A 14,777-nucleotide genomic window follows, 5' to 3' on the forward strand; every position below is an offset into this window, starting at 1 on the left:
AAAACCGGCGTGAATAATTGTTTATACAAACAACATGTAAATCTAATAATATGTATGATTTTTATTTAATGTTTCAAATGCTTATCAAATAGAAAGTATCAAACATTTTGTATAATTTAATTACAGTAAAACCAACAATATTTTTCGTTGTTATACCTCTGACATTTATTTCCTTGACATTTAGGTATGAAAATGCTCATAGTTGTCACCTGAACTCAGGTGAACGTGTTCAAATTACTTTCTTTTATGTGACCATCTGTAAAAAAAAGAAAATGTTAAGTTTACTTTTGTATACTGCGTTTTAGTAAAGTTGTGCATTAGAATTAGTGGATGGAAACAGCTTAACTTTCCCAATTTGACAAAAATGTTTTTATGCTCACATGAGATGGTTTTTGTTTTTTACAATTCTAGAGAATAAACCAATACTCACTGGGTGTGTTTTCATGTGATTGACATTTTAAGTAAATCACTCGAATGTGTTTCAAGCAGCTCAGGAGGGAGAAAATAACTTTTAAAAAAAATTAAATAACCCATAACTGGACCCTTTAGAGGAAAAAATGCCAACAATAAAGGTTTTCTGTAGCTGTGTTTCAATCCAACTGTGCATTGACAGAAATTGATAGAAAAATGTTAAATTTTCTATTTAATAATAATTCCCTAAGGTAAATTATATCACTTCAGTATTAATTATTAGAAAGATCAGCTCTTGCTACAGACAGATAACAAAATAAAATATAAATCAGCTGACAAACATGTAGAAAGTTGAAGTGGAGCAGAGAGGAAGATGTGGTAGAAATCAGAGGTCTCCATCAATGAGTTGGGGTGGGGTGTTGTTTTTGTAGCTTAGCAACAACTTAGCTGATGATGTCACACACAGCGTCAGCAGGTAACACAGGTGAACTCTCTCAGTAGACAACATGGACAGAAACTCACAGCCAACCGTTCAACATCTGGGGTGCAGAGACACTCCTTCTCAGTGACATGTCCAGGATTACACCATCTCTGTAATCCTCCTCCTTTACTGATACTACTCTGTCGGCAGTCTGTCTGCCCGTATACTTAAAGCTGAGCAGAGAGCTGTTAAAGTTGTTCCTGCAGCCAGGTCTCTTCCTGATATTCCTGCTGTGTCCTAATCAGGCCTCCAAGCTCATCCATGTTATCTGCCAGTGATCTCACATTTCCCATGATGATCAAAGGAAGAAATGGTTTAAACTTCCTCCTCCTTTTGAACTGTTTTGGTCTTGCTCTGCATCCTAGATGTCTCCTCTGCAACTCACCTAGATTTGAGGTCTTATTCCAAGTATTACCTGGGTTTTGTAAAGCTCAGTTGGCTGCTCCAATAGGTTAACAACTTTCCTGTTGCCATTGTTATGAATCATAACAGAAGTTAAAAAAAAAGGGGCCACTTATCAGCAGAAACAGCGTCAAAATAAACAAAGAAGTACAATTAAAACAGCCCAGTCTCACCAGATTTAATGAATGGGATTTATTTCCCATTTTTTCACAACGTAGCAGTTCCACAGGCTGTTTGTTACCAACTGTGAGATGGAAATGATATATATATATATATATATATATATATATATATAATAGAATATAATAGAATAGAAAAATACTTTATTTATCCCCCAATGGGGGAAATTCAAATTCGTCAAGTAGCTCAACATTTTTTTAAATATTTACAATGATTGAATTAACAACAATAAAACAACAATAATAATTCTACTACTATAGTCCAGGCAAAGTAACTCATTTTTGAGCCAAAAATGGAACTAATTGTAAAAGATTTTTTTTCAGCATAAATCATTTCTATGGGGTGTCCAGAACAACATACTAAAAGTCCTAAGAAATCCCAGTTGAGGAAATAAGTTAAATTTTCATCAATCCGAGATGTGTGCCAGTAGGGCCAAGCAACAATACACCCCAATGGGGTTATTTTTTCCCCTTACTCCTATCAAAATGAAACTTTACACAATGAAAGTACCCATGAACAGTAACATTTTTTGTATTACAAGTTTCTTTGAAAATAAATTGTAATATGCAAATGAGCTATACACTAATCGAATATGCCAGTATCATGTATGCATGTATCCGATCAGGTGTTACTCCTGGTGTAACTGTACACTTCTCTGGTCACATGATCATCCAATCCAAAAAGGACCAGTTCCTTAAAAAACAAAACAGAAAACAAACAACGGTTCTTGGTTTATCTCAGTGAAAAACTTGAGAGGGCTGGGTGTATCACAGACCATGCAAAGCATGACGCAGATGTGCTCATTGTTCAAACTGCCATTGCCTCTGCCAGAACAAAAGACACAGTCTTAGTAGGTGATGACACAGACTTGTTAGTACTCTTGTTGCATCATGCTGATCTGAATGCACAGGAGCTGTTTCTGGCAACAGAACCAAAGAAAGCAACAAAAACAAGACGGATATGGTGCATAAAGCAAATGAAGGAGTTACTTGGTCCCAAGGTGTGTGACAATCTCCTCTTTATCCATGCCATTTTAGGCTGTGATTCTACATCTCGTCTTTTTGGCATAGGAAAGGGAATGGCACTGAAAAAAGTCAAGAATGACACTAGCTTTCTTGAACAAGCTAAGGTGTTCAGCCAGTCACAGGAACATGTGGGAAAAGGCATCATTATTGCAGCAGGTGAGAAAGTTCTGGTATCACTGTATGGTGGCGAAAAAGATGAATCACTGGATATGCTGAGATACAGGCGATTCTGTGAGAAAGCCACTCAGAACTCGTCTCCAGTGGAACCTCAAACTCTCCCTCCAACATCAACAGCTGCAAAGTTCCACAGTCTTCGGGTCTTTTACCAGATAATGGAGTGGAAAGGGGAAAGTGAACATATGGACCCAAAAGACTGGGGGTGGTATGTTTTGGATGGGAGATTTACGCCAATAATGACAGATCAGCCTGCGGCACCACCAGAGATACTCGATGTAGTCCGCTGTAGTTGCAGGAAAGACTGCAGCACAAAGAAATGCACATGCAGAAGACATGGACTCCCTTGCACTGCCATTTGCGGAGAATGTCGTGGTACTAGCTGCACAAACTCACAGTTGCCTGATTTATCAGATGAATAAGAAAAAAACTAATAAAAAATAAGTAAATAAAAAAAATCTAGAAAAACCAAAAAAAAAATTTTAATTAAATTAAAAAACACAAAAAAACCCTCCCCTGCTGTTGCTACCTTGTTGTGGTGGGGAGGCTTGTGTGCCTCCGTGACACTGAAGACTATACCGGCGGGGGTTATACCCCTGGCAGGTACTACCAAGCCAGGCAGTTTTCAGGTTAGAGGCCAGTCTAAGAGCAGCATTGCCATCACCCATTGGCAGTAGGATGATTGGATGAAGATTGGGCCGATGTATTTGTCATACATGAATGGTGTTTCTGCCTGTGCAAATTAGTATAAGGGTGGAGCTCATGTGCATATTCAAATTCATTTTCAAAGAAACTTCTAATACAAAATGTTTTACTTTTCATGTACACTTTCATTGTGTGAACTTTTATTGTGGTAGGAGTAAAAGAAAAAATTAGGCCTATTTGGATGTATTTTGGGCATATTCGATTAGTGTATAGCTCATTTGCATATTACAATTTATTTTCAAAGAAACTTGTAATACAAGAAATTTTACTATTCATGGGTACTTTCATTGTGTAAAGTTTCATTTTGATAGGAGTAAAGGAAAAAAATAGCCCCATTGGGGTGTATTTTGGGCATATTCGATTAGTGTATAGCTCATTTGCATATTACAATTTATTTTCAAAGAAACTTGTAATACAAAAAATTTTACTGTTCATGGGTACTTTCATTGTGTAAAGTTTCATTTTGATAGGAGTAAGGGGAAAAAATAGCCCCATTGAGGTGTATTGTTGCCTGGCCGTATTGGCATACATCTCAGATTCATGAGAATATAACATATTTCCCTATCTAGGATTTCTTAGGACTTTTAGTATGTTGTTCTGGACACCTCATAGAAATGATTTAAGCTGAAAAAACTTCTTTTACAATTAGTCCGTCGTAAAATGCTACTTTGCCTGGACTACTAACTAAATAATAATAAATGACTAAATGGCAAAATAAACAAATAAATTAAAAAATCAATCAATCAATTTGAGAAGAACTCAGCAGTCACTGTTATAAAGCCTTATGGCTGTGGGAACAAATACAAAGGACCTTCTGAACCTCTCAGTCCTGCAGCACAGAGAGATGAGCCTCTCACTGCAGCTGCTCCTCTGTCCTGTCAGGATGCTGTAGAGAGGATGTTTATTATTCTCCATCACAGAATCTAACTATATATCTAATAAAATCTAATATATATATATATATATATATACATACATACATACATATATATATATATACATATCGCATAGCTGGTGTTTTCTATCGGGTGCATTCACATCATGACACAAATCGTAACGCATGAAAGCTGTAACTGTAGATTGTTTTTAATGGTTAAACCATGTATTTTAAAACATTCACACCTAACCATGTACTTTATTATAACTCCAACAATCTGTTCATGAGAGTTTAGAAGAAAAGTGCAATGCCTGGTGATGAATTCTTAAACACTAATCCTCTAATTCATCTCCTCCGGCCTCCGGAGAAGTGGATGCAATGTGGGGACACATATGGAGATGTACGAAGTTGACGTGCTATACCAGGAATAGTGTGAGAAAAAACGTTGCATTTGTACAGTTTTCCTGGTTTTGTTGCAAAGTTTCTGCGTTTTTCACTTTGGACCAATTCACTACACGATCTGCCAAGAAATCCCGTTGGAAAAATGTATTTGTTTTTAAATCATTCCCATTTCCATCGACCCTTTTCAAAGAGAACCTTTCTCAAAAAACTGATGAAAATACATCAACTAGCATCAGAGAACAACCACAACATTCCGAAATTTCTCTCATATACGACCACCTTGTTTGTGTTCTCTTCCTGAGGTTTTTCTATTTCACAACAGAAGGTATTAAAGTTAGGAACAGTAAGCCCCCCTCAGATGAAGATAGGAATAAAAAAATAATTTATGTTAATTTCTAAACGCTTATGTGAGTAAGCCAAAGTGAAAGCATGAGTCTGTCCAAAGGCATTTATTAGTTTGCAACTCAAAAAAAGTTTTAGTGTCTTAATGGCTGCTTTTTCCCTGATTTTGTTGTAGTTTTTGTTTCTTATCCATCCCTGTGGTCATTTTCAGTCCATTTTTGTTACTTAGTGAATAAGTTACTGTCAATACTGGCAAATACTCAGTGGCTGTTTTATATCTCTTGGTGGTCTTTTTGATTCTTTTGTTACACAATTGTTTCTGATTTAAATCTCTTTTTAGCCGTTTTGTGTCTGTACAGTGTTTCTCTCTCTGTTCTTGATAGTTGTTTTAATATTTCATGACCATGTGGTTGTCAAAGTCAAAGTCAAAGTAAACTTTATTGTCAATCCAACCATGCAATCAGTGCAAGCAATTACATAGAGGATCGAAATTGCGTTTCCCCATAATCCAAATGTGCAGCAACATTATAACACACACAAAATATACAACATACAATAATGCACACAGGTAAGACAAATAAACACAACATGTACAGACAAATGGACGGGGAAATAATTAGAGGTAGATAGTGATGTACAAAAGGTGCAGTAAGTAAAGTGCAGAGTGACAAAAGCAGCATACAGTGGGTTTGAGTGTTTGAACTCTGGTTTTTTGGACTATGTTTGTGGTTGTTTTGTGTCTAAAATCAATTAAATTCCTTTAAAACAAATGAATCCATAAGCTGTGTCTTTAACCAGATCCCTCACACTTTGTCTACTACTTTTATTTAGCAGTTCAATAGCTACTCCTAATATTTCATCAATTCTATTCACTGAGCCTCAGCTGATATTGTTCGTAGTAAAACTTCTGTAATATAGTTTGTTTATTGTGTCCTGTATTAACTGGCCCTTATGAGTTATATTTTCCTGTATTTATGCTGTTTACGTTACTTATTCTATATGAATGTTTATGTATTTTATGCTGAGTTTTATGTTACTGATCTGGGGATGGGACAGTATATGAATGCAGGCTATAAATGCTCTGGTTTGCAGCGTTTGTTAAGCCTAAACACTTACCCCTATAAAGATAACATTGAAGGTCAAAGTAAGAGTATTCAGTCCAATATTTTCACTCTAGACAAACTGATAATTTGCAAAAACTACAGCTGCAGAAAACTTCCAAATATTTCAGACCATAAAATGTTGACAAACAGTATTTCACTCAACTTTTCTTTAATGTGTCTCATCTTTTCTTGTGGTTGTGAAAAGTCTGCTTTGTTACGAAGTGCACGCCAAACAGATACAGTGTTGCTGATCTGCCCGAAACTGTCTGAACCTGATTACATCACAGTGTAATGAGCGGGGCGACCGTGGCTCAGTGGTTAGAGTCGGTCGTCCAATAACCACAAGGTTGGTAGGTTTTATTCCCACTCTCGCCACTCAAAAAAAATTGGTGGAACTGACAGCTGGAGGGGTGTCCGTCCACCTCCTTGTCATGGCAGAGGTGCCCTTGAGCAAGGCACCATACCCCCATGCTCCCCGCGCGCTGCAAACGGCTGCCCACCGCTCCAGGTTGGCATCTGTCTCCATGAGTGTGTGACCCTGTGCATGTGCATGTGTGTGTGTCAACAGGTGCCAACCTGGATGGGTTAAAAACGGAGGACAAATTTCGTGTGTATGCATGTATATGCATGTCAAATAAAGCTAATCTTAATCTAGATGTGTATATATATATTTAGCTGAATATCTTGGATTTTGGACCATTGATCGGACAATTTGGAACTTTGAAACACATCATGTGAAAGAGAAAAGTGATGAGTTTAGTACTCTCAGGTTAAATGAAAAACAAATTAACAGTTAGCAGTCAGTGTTGGGAAGCTGCAAACTATATGTCATTAAATCAGAAGTTTTAAAACATCTTTAAGGAGATTGCTGATGGTTCAGCTACATTTACGTATGCTTGCATAGCGGTTCAATTAGTTCAATAATTTTCTGTCAATAGATGGAAAGGAAGGATTTCACATTCTTTATTAATTTTCTACTGTCATCAAACCCGCTTTAACCCTGTTTCTTTCATCCTGACCGCTGTGAGGACACGTTCACCACTGCAAACTGATCTACCTTTTTGTGGTTAGTGTGCAAAAGAATGGGCCGTCTTCGGCACTCACACAGACACTATAATCACAGATAAACCGAGATAATATCCCAGCCAGAGGAGGATTCACTGTGACCAAACGTGAGAAAATAAAGAGTTTCATACTCTGAGCTGAGAGCAAACACACAACATCATATAAGTCAAACAGAAACTTATCAACACTTTTTCTTAGGATTTTTCCAATTGTTTTTATTTATTCATTTGGTTATCTTTTGTAAAGTAAGTTGTCAGTTTAAGTTTTTCTTTATACAAAGAAGTTTAACCCATTCTGACCTGATGTGACATGTGTGTTTTCAAGTTTTCCATACACACAAACTACTGATTATTTTTCCAGATACTGATAAACATGAGGGGGAATTCAGTCACTTACAATTAAAGAATAAGGTTTAACCTTTCAAATGGCTTTTATTTGATGTTTTAAGTTTAATAAGAGCCTTAAAAGACTTTGATGGGCAGCTTTAAATTTTCCAGAGAACACTCAGGTTTTAGAAAGGCGTTGAAGCATAATGAGTTGAACGACTTGTTGGTTTATTAAACTGAACTACGTGAATCTTTTGTGAGGCTTTGCTGTACTGCATGATTTCACTTGCCATTTCTACACTTTTTAGGCATATTACATGTCATTTCATGCTTTTTAAAAGGACTTGCCAGGTTGTCGGAGTAAGGGTAAAAGCCCTGGGCGCGAAGTTCTGACACAGTAAATGGCGTGCAATGACAAGAGATAGAACTTGGCGTGTTATTCGTACAGCTTAACATGAAATTATACTGCTAGTTCAGCTTCTTCTAGTGCCAAATAGCACTTATAAAAACAGATTCTATATCAACACTCTATTATCTTGCCTGGATAACAGAATGAATTGGAAATGCAACACTGAAGCTCTTTTCTAAGAACTCAGGGGAATCTCAAGATAATAAAAATTGTCAAAGGGATTTATTTCAGTGAGAAATGGTGTTTGCGTCTGGTACATATCAGCTAATGATCCATGACAAGGACATGTTGATACTGTACATTATCATGACATCTGTTTTAATGCAAATAATGACATTTTGCGACTGAAACTCAGAAATGACAGTTAATGGTAAGTTCCATCCATCCATCCATTATCTTAGAAACATAGTCTCTCTAACGTGTCCTGGGTCTTCCCTGGGGCCTCCTCCCAGTGGGACGGGCCCGGAACACCTCACCGGGGAGGCGTCCATGAGGCATCCTAACCAGATGCCCGAGCCACCTCATCTGACTCCTCTCAATGCGGAGGAGCAGCGGTTCTACTCCGAGCCCCTCCCGGATGACCAAGCTTCTCACCCTATTTCTAAGGGAGAACCCAGACACCCTGCGGAGGAAACTCATTTCGGCCGCTTGTATTCGCGATCTCGTTCTTTCGGTCACTACCCACAGCTCATGACCATAGGTGAGGGTAGGAACATAGATTGACCGGTAAATCGAGAGCTTCGCCTTCTGGTTCATCTCCTTCTTCACCACGGCGGACGCCGCACCGATCCGCCTGTCAATCTCCTGCTCCATTCATCCCTCACTCGTGAACAAGACCCCGAGATACTTGAACTCCTCCACTTGGGGAAGGATCTCATTCCCGACCCGGAGAGGGCATTCCACCCTTTTCCGGCCGAGGACCATGGTCTCAGATTTGGAGGTGCTGATTCTCATCCCAGCCGCTTCACACTCGGCTGCGAACCGCTCCAGTGAGAGCTGAAGGTCACGGCCCGATGCCGCCAACAGAACCACATCGTCCGCAAAAAGCAGAGACCCGATTCTGAGGTCGCCAAAACGGACCCCCTCAACGCCCTGGCTGCGCCTAGAAATTCTGTCCATAAAAATTATGAACAGAATCGGTGACAAAGGGCAGCCCTGACGGAGTCCAACCCTCACAGGAAACATGTCCGACTTAGTCGCTGAGTATGAAACTCAACAAACACCTGATGATTGAGCACGAAGACAACATATTTTCTGGTAGCATAATTATTTACATAAAAACAGCAATATGAGCGACTATCCCAATAGCTACGTAGGAGACTCAGTCAGTGTGGAAGTCAAACCACATTTAGTATAAAAACACCTCAGCACTGATCAAATTTGCTCATATCATTGAAAGATCCTACAGAATTCCTTTCCTTATTTCAACTCATTTATCCTGTAAAGGTCTAACATACAGGACAGTGATATCTAGTGGCTTAAATGCAAGTTGCAGGTAATTTAATCCTACGACCAAATTCTCAAAAAATTTATCTTTTTCCTCTTTATTTGTTAGTTTTTTCATCTTGACTCCTCTCCTTCACACCAAAGAACACAAGGAGAGAAAAGTAATAATTAGTTTTGCAGCTTACACATTTATTTAATAATCTATATCAGAGGAACATTAAATCTGATTATTACAGCATAAATATATACTTTAATTTGGATTTAAAATTTGGGATGATAGGTCACACCCATAGACTAGAAAGTAAAGGAGGACGGCATTAACATGCAATACCAAAAATGGCCACTAGGTGCTGACCACAAAACAAACTTCTTTTATAAAATACTCAGTTACTACATTTTCTTCACAAGTCATTATGGTTTTCTTTGCAAGTTTCACTCCTTCTTATCAATCTACCGAAGTTCCTTCTGGAAATTATGCAACAATTACAAAGATATTCATCCTTAAAGATAAACAATCATCTTTCTAGTAACACCCAACAATTCCATCTTGTTACCAAATTTTTACACTTAATTAAGTATAACTTTTCTGGCTGCAGGAAGACCAAGTAAGTGACGCGCAAACAGCAGTTCCCAAATCAATGGGTGACGTCACAGCGTCTCTGTCCATCAATTATAAACAGTTTGGTGATCAAACACCTTTAAAGGCTGCCAAAAAGATGTCCACAAAGAACACACCTGTTTGAGAAGAGCCCATTCGAATCGGTTTAGAGGAAGAGAAGGAGTCAGGTGACCTTCCGCCTGGTCATGCTGTACTGACTGCACTTAAACCTGGCCAAAATAGCCAAATGTGGGCTGTCTGATCCAACATGCATGTTTAAATATTCAGTTGTCCAGCTATTCATAAATATTCTAGGCATGAATTGGGTTCTGTGTTTCCCTGCTGCACAACATGTTGCACTTGATGGCGACTCACAAAATGAATTCATAAGGAGCCAGAAATGTACCTGTTAGCACAAAAGTCTCTGCATATAGAGAGATGCAGGCTGCGTGACACTTTCTTTCATGCTTAAGAACACACATGCTGTGGTTTATTTTCACTTAATCCTATATGTAATATCAGGTTGCCCCATATTCTCGCACCAAATGTGGGATATTCCGCAGCTGAAAATAGTCCCTCCTGCAGTTGCTTTAGGATATTACTGAGCCTTTTTACAAGTCAGTGCAGTCAGATCATGAGAGAGAGCCTCTCACACTGTTACTTTGGGTCTTCATGGGACTGAGGGCAAAGAGAAAACCATGTATTTTTGTTGCTTCAACTAAGGCCCTCAGAGGAGTTTGTACAGCGTTATCTCAGTTTTTATCATCTATACTCACTCAGTACTGAAGAAAACAGTAATAAACATGCTGTCTCTGATGTATGACTGTGTGCCCGTAATATATAACAAGTCTTTAGTGACACTGCAGGTAAACTGAGTGCATTATTTGGTGCCAAGTGTCAGAGATTGAGTTTGTGACCTTGTGGTGCGACAAGCAACAGCACACAGGATGAGGTGTGGCAGAAATGTTTCTGCCAGTGAGAGAAAATGAGGAAATACACGAACTTTGATTGTCTATTTTGAGAAGAACATATTCAGATTAGATAAAGCATGCAAGGCTTCTGAGTTATAAAAGTATGTGAGAATCACTCAACATATAATCAGCTGTATGAGGCTTGTGTTCCCTTTTAATGCGTTCTATAAATACAGTGACCTAACATGACATATAGTGTCTGAGAGCTGGGGGCAGCAACTACTGTAGATCTAAAAGTGAAATGCTCGATAGTCTGTTGTCACATTTTGTATTTCAAGCCCCAGATTTTCTCATAATGTGGTTTGTTTAACATTATCTCAATTAAATTAGATACTTACTGAAAAATACATCTGGATGGCAGCATATGTTGCTCCAAAACTTGTGCATATGATTCAGTATTAGAGTTGATTTAGTATTTAGTTTCAATTTGGTCTCCTTGTTGTAACTGATTTTTCTGTGGAGATTTGTTGGATCACTTTAAATAATAGACATGCTGCTGCCTGTTTTTAAACTTGGCTGAGTGCAGAACCTGCAGCAGGTCAGTTATTGTGTTCCTATTCAGATAATAAACTGCAGCATAGAAAGATAAGCAAGCCTTCTATCCATCATTTTCTACACAGTACAGAGTTGTCAGTCTTAGTTAAATGTATCTGACCCGTGTACAACCCCCCAAACCTTCACATATGATTTCTGTGCTGCCTGAGGGGTTTAAAAATCACCAATTTTCAATACTGATGTATATGTGTTAAGAGATTTCACTGATTATTTAAATGTTTTTACTGATAGTATGATTGTGTGTATAAAAACACAATTTCAATTAATGATATATTATTGTGCAAAACTCTTGATCCAGCCCCCATTTCCTTTAGACTTCCCTGTAATCTTTCATCTTTAAGCTTACTGAAGGTCTTTCAAAGTTTTTTTTTTGGACATTTTCTGCTTTTTTCACTCATTTTCAGTCCAGTCCTTGTACTTGACCAGTTTCAGAGGATTGTGTTTTTTCTTTGTTAGGCCACTTAACTCTGACCTATGAATCATTCAAGCAGAAAAAAGGCTCCTAACTCAAGGGATGAACCAGTGTTGTGTCTAAACATAACAGAAAACTTAGCAAAGAAGCCATTTTAAATTGTACCTCTAGGCACTTTGTAACTAGCAGCCAGTCACAAAGACACATCATCCTCCCCAGAGCCCGGACCTCAACATTATTGAAGCAGTGTGGGATCATCTTGACAGAGAACGGAACAAATGGCAGCCAACATCCAAAGAAGAGCTTTGGGATGTCTTTCAAGAAACGTGGAGAACTATTCCTGAAGACTACTTAAAGAAATGACAGAAAGCTTGTCTAAGAGGGTTCAGGCTGTGTTGGAGAATAAAGGTGCTCAGAGCAAATATTCACTTTAAAGCTCCTTAGAACTGTACAAACTCAGATTTGATCTTATTTTCAGTATTTATATTAATATTGAACCCGGTTTCATTAATTCACTGCAACTGTTTCCTGTTTTTCTGGAAACATAAATAATGTGCAGCTTGAGACTTTTAAACAGTATCGTGAAGTGTTGTCTCTCTCAGTGGGAAACACCTCTTCTTTCATCTTTACTTCTGACACACTTAAACTCTGATGCTCTTTTTCAAACCAGTTGATAATTAGCCTCAATAGTTGCGAGATGCTCCATCAGGAGTGCGTTCTGTTTTTTTTTGTCTTCACAGGCAAAGGCGGGAAACTTAGGTAGACTTGCCAGAACAAGGCATCTGTACATGGAGCACCTGCTCAACCAGATTCACCTGCACATAGGTGTGTGTGTGTTTTAGTATTACATCACATTTCCAATTTATGACACTGGTCTCGGCAAATTTTCTGTTAAATTTGAGGTTTAACTAATCCGGAAATCACCACTTAGTTCTTAAGGAAGGGAAACAGGGAGAAAAGGCTGAGCTGTGCCAAATGACACAATAAGTGGACTGAAAATCAGAGGCAACAGGTCTTATGGAGGGATGAATCCTCCCCAGAACCCGGACCTCAACATTATTGAAGCAGTGTGGGATCATCTTGACTTGAATTTTAAGAGCAACCAACTCTTGTGAAAACGGGTTGTACTAGTTATATTCAACCTTTAAGGTGACATTTGGAAGCAGTGGTGGTTGTAGTTTTACCTTCCTCCAGCAGCTCTAGTCTCAATAAAAATGTGGCCTATGAGTCCCTCTTCTGGCCAAAGCTGTGATACACAACATGGAGGCAGAGCTTCTGCATCCAAGATAAACAGAATCTCCAAAATTACACTCAAGCAGACTTACACACAATAAATAATAAAAAAAAGATTTTGATAAATGTACTGAGACCTATTTCAGTTGAATCAAATGTAATAATACTTTATTCTCCAGCTGCTTCTTCACCCGACTGCTGGAGACACACCGGCTGGAGGTCTCAGTGTGTGCCAAGTGCTTATCTGAACTGAACCATTGGCTCTGTCCAGGCTTCCGTCAGCCTGATCCCCTTTCATCCTAAAGCCTGTGCTCTTCTTTATCCCTGACCACAAGTCTCTCACGTCGGGAAAAGTATTGGCTCTGAAATGCACTTTAAGTGTAAAAGTCAGTTTCAATGCAGATGACTGAACCCCACATCATAACATAGTTTCATGAACACCTTTCTAACTTCATTCACCCAGAATTGTTTTTACAGTTTCCTTAAATAAAACCGTGTTTGAGGAATAACTTCAATCTGGATCTGCAGACCATCTGGTTCACTTTCATCCAAGTCTCCGACTCTTTGACCCAAACTCAGGACAGGCAGGCTGGTGTGTAAATACTGAGAGAGACAATGCAGTTGTGTCATTAAGTAACTGAAACAAGAAGTAGTGAGCTCAACACAAGGGATGAAACAGGAAGTGAATAAACAGAGACACAGTAAAACAGCTACAAGATAAAGAGTGAAAGTCACATCTTTAACTTCTGATGGACAAAGTAGGAAAAGAAAACATGGCCGCCTCCAGGTTTCTGCAGTTTGCTTCACAAGTTGTTCACATGCACGTTATCCAAGTTTTATTTGATCAACAAACATTTATTTATGAGCTACCTTTCTGGGAAATGACAGAACCGTGTTGGACAAACCTTACTTCTGGTTGTGTTTTCTTGAATTTTCCCAGTCAGGAGTCAGAATTACAAAGCTCCCAGTTGTTGTCACAGAATGCGGTGTAGACGAGGACATGAGGATCTGAATGCAGATATTAAAGTAAAAACTTGATTTAATTTAATAATATAAACAAAAGGCACATCAAAGCTGAAATTCCAAAAAACTGACTTGACTTGACTTGACAACATCAATAACAAACCTGACTTGGAAACATAGGTGACAGTAAGGATCTTACGAATGGCATGAACAAATCGGAAGACTGAATACTGTGGAGGGTGATTGGTGAGTGAGGGCCGTTGATGATAATGAACACAAATGAAGGGAGTGAAGCTGATGGCAGGGCAGAAGAAAGACTGAGGCAAAAGCAGGGAAATGGCAAAACTAAAGAGTAGACAAAAACACAGATCATGACAAAAACACAAGATACCGAACATGACAGTTGTTACCGAATGCAGGATTAAATTAGAGCACCTTTGTGTCTTATTTGTAATGTTGTTATTCCTGTTGTAAGCTGATTGATTCACAAAATGATCCCCATTAGTAAATGCGACTGTCCCATCCACTGAGAAATAAATCGATTTAGATATTGGTGAAAACAAAAAAAAAACCTAATTAATAATTCCCATCAAGTTCATGAAAACAAAATCAATAAGTCTATTTGAAAATTTGCAGAGTCAAAAGTGGAGATATTTGTGTTAAAATGTAGCTGGTAAATTAAACAAATGTCAGAAAT

This window comes from Odontesthes bonariensis, chromosome 22 (genome assembly GCF_027942865.1).
Source record: "Odontesthes bonariensis isolate fOdoBon6 chromosome 22, fOdoBon6.hap1, whole genome shotgun sequence".
NCBI lineage: Eukaryota > Metazoa > Chordata > Actinopteri > Atheriniformes > Atherinopsidae > Odontesthes > Odontesthes bonariensis.